Here is a 7,314-nt window from a genome sequence, read left to right on the forward strand (position 1 = left end):
AGGCATAATTCGCGGAAATATGAAAAGTAAAAGCACAAGGACGTCCCAAAGCTTTTTTACACGCGAGCCTGAGCCCAAGGTAATACAAGTTTGCAAACAGGTAATGAAGCACCGCAACAATCACTGATATGACAAAAATCCGGCTTTAAGTTAGCCTTGTACAATTCTAGGTCCACGATGCTCTCAAAAGGGTACATTGCTTTTTCCATTCTCACACACAGTGCATTTCCACGCACTGTCACACACTTATAATCAAAGCTGAAATCTCCCGATTCTTGCCTTGGAATGGCGCGACTCCATTTCTCTCGCAACTCCACGTCGCTTGGTCAACAGAACAAGGAAACATTTTCTGTGGTATCGTTGTACAAGGAACGACATCCCGGGACGCAACACATGTTAGGCATCGTCGTTGCACTACTTAGGTCGCATCAAAAGAGCGCGATATGCACGTTACATTTTTTTCCCGCACAAAACAAACACAACTCGCCGCGGCTCCGCCGTTCGAGCCAGCGCAACGCCGCCCGAGGAGTGACCTCAGTGAGAGGGTAGCGCCACCGCGCGGCGGGCAAACGCAGCATATGAAGCTCTCCCATTGAGTTACGGAGCAGTTTCGTGACCAGTAAAGCATTGAAGGACTCTGGTTGAACTTAAGAAAACTCTTTGAATACGGCCACCATCCTCTCCGCACGTTTTCGGTAGCCAATGTTCATGGCTCCTTTAAAGGAGCCATGAAGAGAAAACACAAGTTTGGTTCATTCGAAAGATTGTCTCGTTAGAACCATACTGACACCACTTTTAACACAAACTTCGCTCAAATAAGTTACATAATTAGGAAAAAAGGAAATGACCATGCGGCCCACCAGCTCATTTCCCGCAACAGAACCTGTGATGTCACACGAGAATGCTCTGCGATTGGCGGAGGCCGGCAAAAGCAAACGCAATAGTCAGGGCTTACCAGTTTGCATAGTGAGCTATATGCCCGTTAAACATACTGCACATTCCTTTTATGACACTAACAACGGTGGAGTAAACGGTTGGAGTCCCGAATAAACACGCAAGCGTGTACGCCAATGCATACGAAACTACCGCCAGCCGAACTCGACATCTCGCCGTCGCCACCGTCGCGCAGACGAATATTCGGGTTCGAGGCTCTTCGGGGCCAACGAACCGTCCCAGCACGCACAGCCACGACCTTGCTTGGTATCGTAATCCCTTCAAAGGAGGTTTGCCGTCATATCGCCAACCAGCAAAGGTAAAAATAGAAACGAGGGGAGTAAGGAACAGCAAGCAGCGACGAGATAGTGACAGTCGTCGCAGTTTCGTAATGGTGTTGGCTTGCTGCTATTGTTAGGAGCTCGTTTCCAGTTTACAACCACTGAAAACTTCAGTTTGTTCCAGTACTTTACAATGACATTTCGTTGCTGCGTTTTGGAATGCCCGTGTAGTACGGGCAAATCGCCGAGGGAGTGCGACATCCCCGCCGGTGAGGAGATCTCCTTTCATGTGCTGCCCAACGACGAACCTCGGCGAAGCAAGTGGCTACGTTTTGTGAACTTTGCAAACGGAGGAGAAAGAGAGCTAAAGGAAGTACGAGTGTGCTGGCTTCATTTCCGAGTAAGTGATTACGGCAGGGACCCTTACGTTAGCTCCCTCCTGCACTCCTGGGACATGCTGGCGCTCGTCGCCGACTTCGTCAAATCGCCGTCAAAGCGCACTGACCTTGGGGAAAAAAAAATGCCGTACACACCGCGCATTTTACGCTCGTATCTTTCTGTCGAAGCAGAGAGCTCGCGCGAACGGCTTTCCATACACGACACCGGCCAACTGGCATAAGCGATACTGCTACTGAAATTGAACTATTATTAACCGTAATAAAAATACGGCACATACGTACCAGTCTGTATTCGTCCGTCGCGACGTGGCTGACGAGGCAGCGGTGCCGACGGCTGGGCGTTCGTCTGTGGTGGCTATCGGGGAATGGTCGCTTTCCGGTGCATCCACGTATCCCACAACTCCTGCCGCTCGTGCACTTAGAAGCATTGAGCGTCCAAGTGGTGTGAGGTTGTTAAATGCAAGCCCGAGCTTCACGGCGAGAGTTTTGTTCTCCGGATCAGGCGATTCCATGACTAGAGCTGCGGGTGCACTAGGTTTTACTAGTATTTTTAAAATGGCCGCCCGGTTCTTGTTTGATTCCCGCGTGCGGGTGCTATATGGAGTCGACATACTAAGTATATGTTTCATGGACCGGCTCGTATGACGCCATTGTTCACGTCACGAAATGTGCAATTTAGGCGGGAGATTTAAAATTTCGGCTTAACTTGCCTTATTTCTTAGTGAATAAAGCATCATTTGCTGCCGGGAAAGCGCTTAGGGTACTATGAAACACCTAATCTTTCGAATAAAACAAACTTTTGTTTTCTCTTCATGGATCCTTTAAGTTGATCAGCTGTCGCTCGTTAACCGTTAATCCTTACCGACTCGCCCAGCTTCGCGCACTTGTTCAATATGTTTAACCGTAAACACGGTTTCACCTGAGCGAAAGTTTCTCAGAAGTTATCTGGTGGTTCAACAACCGCCGATGAACGGCACTTGCTCCAGCAACGTTCAATCAAAAGACAGGCGGCACGTTTCCCGCCGCCGAGTACTCGCGTGTTGCTTGAAAGTGGGTTTACAAAAGATGATCAGCTTGTGCTCGGCCACGAGGCGACCGCTTTGTTTCCGCTTGCCGGGGAACACGTGATGAATGGCTGTCATCCGGTTCTAGAGTACTGTGTTTCGTCAGCAGCCGTTGTGCAAAAGTTGTTTTGGAAACGTACCGAACGTTACCCGGTCCGCTTATGAATCTTCACGCTCCTGCTCTTCGAAAGGTGAACGGCTGATGTCTGTCACAGGTCTAGCACCGCCCGTGCCCAATCACCGGAATTCAGAAGGCCATGCGTGGGCTTGCGCTCTGCCACCGAACAGTGTGCTGTATATACATGTACACTCGTGGACATATGCATGAAAACACGGAAATATTAAACGGAATGCTCTAGATGAAAGAATATGGATAGTGAATGCAAAATAATGGCTTGCTAGTGGTTTTTTTTTTTTGAAAGACATATTTTTAATCTTTGTTACTGTTGTATAGCGGCGCGATTATTTCACTTGCATGGAAAGAAATCGCGCCGTTTGTGTGTGCTGGTTCATATTTTCGTGTTGGCGTTTCATTTGTCCATTATACATTTTAGGCCATTCTTTAGACTTGAAACTAAAAATAAATGTCATTTTGGGGACTAAGCAAGAAGTTGCGTAAAACAACTCGTGCTTTGCGAGCCTGTATAGACACCGACCGCATTGGAAAAGACGCTGACCTCATTGGTATTGGAATTTTTGGTACAAGTTAAGAACGTAAGCTTTGTGACGAACCGCGATGCCGAGGAGGTTAACGATCAATGCTCCGGGCGCACAACGCATATTACCTAGAGTAACAAAGACCGCCTTTTTGGCAGTCTCTTGGCATTCTTTTTTCCTCCGGGCGTCAAAATCACTGTACAGGACGTTTGTCAGCAAGTTTCCTTGCTCGTACAAGCCACCTAATACTAATTACTATGCGTAAATATGTATTCTATAGTGTCTGTATTTTGGAGCATTCATACACTCTTAATCTGGTTCCATATAATTTCCAGTTAAAAAGGGTGATCCATATATTTTATGTGGATCCGAACGAAAGAATAACTGGAACGAGGCATATAGGTGGATCTTATCTGGAACCGTCTGCTTGTTTTCTTTATGTTCGTGGTTTTTATCTGGAACCGAAGAAATGGGGTCATGCGATGTCGGCGGTTCCTGTTACTGTTCCACTTATGTCCCAGTAAACGGTTGGGGAGAGTGCGTTTGTATATTTTTTGCTCGTGTCTTGTTCCACATAACTCGTGAACGGCAGGGAAGTATGCACTATTTCATGCATCAACTGGAACAATGAACCGTATATATATTAGGTGCTTCTTGACCCAAGATGCACGTGCGCGTTTAATATACACGCGCACACCGCACATAAAATTTATTGAAATTCGCCCACATCTATGAAACTGCCTTGCAGCAGTTAACTTTCATAATACGGCTAAGCTGTAGTTTTAGTGATGTCCTTTGACAGAAAACGAAATCCCACTTTTTTTGTCAGCGCCGTACAAAGCATTAAAAATGTCGAGGGGAGGATATCTTAGGCAAAAGAAGAAATTGCAGGAACCCATTTCCAGGTGTTCTGCGGCACCCAAACCGCTTTCGTGAACATCGTATTTTTCTAATTTGAGGCGTCAAGTACAAAATTACCAGTGACTTCAATTTGAGAAGAACTAAACGTCTTCCCTTTCCCCATATCCCGTTCGGGCAAAGCCATAGCTGCTATAGCGCTGAAGAATTCGTGGTGCTTTTGTGAACATCTTCATTGCGAAATACTTGTTGAGGCGATTACATTTTATGCATTTGGTTTACAAAGCTTCGCAGAAACGGCAGTTTTTGTTCAACACTCAGTCATCATCTCGCTGTGGTGTAGTACGTGCTCAATGGTACTTAGTCCACGTTACTTATGTTGTGATGGGGTACATGCGTAATGGTAACCGACTGCGTCACATTTTACACCACACACATCATGCTACGCATGCAGTTATATGCTTAGAAGTTAGTTTTTGTATTCTGTCTCGTCCCGGCTAGTAATTTTCACAAGCAAAAACGAAAGCCTCTTTGCAGGAGGAGAATGACACAAAACCCGGAGAACTAAATCTACCCCGCGGCATCTGCCTTACATTTTATATATTTATACTGAAATAGCGTTCTTATTTCAAATTATGCATTGCAGTATCGCGAAAATTCGCAGTGTTATCCTAATGTTGTTACTTGCCGTAGTAATTCAAGTTCACCGAATGACCTGCCTTCTACTGCTGGTCTCCCCGTTGCTCTTTTCCTGCACTATTGGTGTTCATGAAGAAAAACTGCTGGAAAACGGGCAGATGTATTATTACTCGCTAATTAGCGAGTAATCACACTGGCTTCACTATGCGGAAGTAGTTTTCTATAACGTGGGTATCAAAGAGTGTCGCAATATATATTATTGGTATTGGAAAGACTTGTCAAGAGAACGCAGTCAATAAAGAAGTGTCGTTTTGTTTTCACTGCAAAGAACGAAATAAAGCTGTCATCAAAGTTTATGCACACATACAGCACGCGCTCACGGCCCGCGGAGAGAAACAACTTTAGCCCAACTAACGTGTTAAATGGGCTAATATCTGAGCTCTTTGTTCCAGCCTCAGAGCCACGTAGACGTCCGCTTAGAGGCCTACTCCCATTTTCCGAAGCAAATATAAGCGATCAAGGGTGCCGAGCTTGTGATCTCTTCCGCGGACTGGTCACTGGCCACGGCGTGCATCGCCAAAGGCACGGAGGAAGAATGTGTGGGCCGAAACGATTCCGAAACGACCGCCACTTCGGTGCGGCATGCCGCGCGCATGCGTTGACAGCATGGAGGAAAAAATACAAGGCAGCGCCGCTTGCGTTTATGCATGGTATAGTGGGACGGCAACGGGTACAACGATGATGAAAGAAAAACGGGACTGCGTGAACACTTTTAACGACAGCAGCGCCCCTACGTCTCAACGCTTACTCAAGCTAGTTTTTGTTCGTCCGCATGCAGCGCCACCAGTGGCCTTCTATAGCGGTTTTCTCGATTGCTCGCGTTATGCGCCTGATGTACTAAACGAACTGTCGGTCAGACTGGCGGGAACGGTTACCAGTTTGGTCGTGGCGTGAAACTGCGGATTTCTTCATGTCCTCGGGCTGTATTTACTGTTCGACGAAGTGAAGTTTTGCCGCGAGGCGCAAAAAAGGTCAGTGCTGCTTATTCATGTTCTGGTAACGGTTGTTGTTCTTTGACTTGTTCATCACTGCGTCCGATAAACGTGCCGCTCCGCTGCCTGTTCGATGCGAGAAACGTTTGCGGCCGTTATTCACTTAAGCTTGTGTGTTTGTGGGTGGAGTCGGCTTGACATTTCTGACTGCGCACGTTAGCTAGTGCTATTTAGAAAGTGGCTGGTGCGCCCATTTCTCGAGTCTGCATGTCCCCTTATGGTGTGGTGTTGCTTAGTTGTATATTGACGGTTGCTGTACCTGTCAGGCTCAGCGGTACTGAATATTCTCGGGTTAGTCGCACGCTATTGTCTCGCGCACACACTGCACAACATGTTCGTCGGAGCGTCTGTCTTTAGACTTATCGGTATTTTCAAACTTCCGTTTTAATTGCGTTGTGTTGGTCTTCTGAGAGCCATAAATTTACTGTGCTAATCACGCTATTCCGCCTAATGTTGATGTGCGTTCAAGGCGTTGGCGGCAGCACTGCTTACGTTTATCTGTGCTGTGTGTGTAGTTGTTCCTTGTTTCTTCCAATGCCTTCGATGAATTCAGATGGTCTATTTACACTAGTCAACGTTAGTTGGCTCCCTGACGTGTAGTGAAATGCAAGGGAAAGTGGTTGTCTGAGCAGTAGCGTAGTAACAAAACATTCCTTTTCTGGAGGGATAAGGCAGGTGGAAACACGCAGAAAGTGTGGTGCCGTTTCTATGCTGTCAATGTCAGTGGTAACCTGTGACCTCAGAATTATTACCCATTAAACTCACGTGTGGACTATTGGAAGTTTTAACGTCAAAAAGTAAGTTTAAAAATAATCCATTCCTGCAATTTTATGCTATCAATGTCAGTGGCAGCTCGAGAGTTGGAATAATTTTCAAAACGCTCGGGTGCAAAGTTGTTGCATCATGATGTGCACCAAACATTAATCCATTTCTGTTCTCCTTTGAACGTAGAAATTATACTGCAAAAGCAGATTGCTACATTCTGTATTCATACTCTATGACCTGTTCAGAAAGAGTATATGGCTGACTGTGGAGACATTTGGCCCTCCACTGATAGGTTGCGACAACTGTTTTTGTTCCTCTGCAAAAAAAAATGAAAACATATTATTTCCTTTCTTTACATGCTCCTGCGAAGTCATGGCTGTGGCATTCACTGGCTGAAGACATCTTTGGCATGCTGAAGGGTCGTCGGGGAGAATGTGGCGGATTATGAATGCCCTGTGGAGCTCATAAGCCACAAAAGAGTACTTTTTGAGTCGTGCATATTGTGCAGATATTCACCAGTTCGCATAGACCAAGGACAGGTGAGCTTAAAATATGTTCAAATATTTTCATATCTCAAATTGTTTAGCAAGAAAAGATTACCAGGGCTTCCGCTGTAAAAAAGACATTCTACTTTCGTGGAACGAATCAGACATATTCAATATTTTCT

Source organism: Haemaphysalis longicornis, unplaced genomic scaffold (genome assembly GCF_048455015.1).
Source record: "Haemaphysalis longicornis isolate Haplotype H1 unplaced genomic scaffold, Haemaphysalis longicornis Haplotype H1 scaffold_1, whole genome shotgun sequence".
Taxonomy (NCBI): domain Eukaryota; kingdom Metazoa; phylum Arthropoda; class Arachnida; order Ixodida; family Ixodidae; genus Haemaphysalis; species Haemaphysalis longicornis.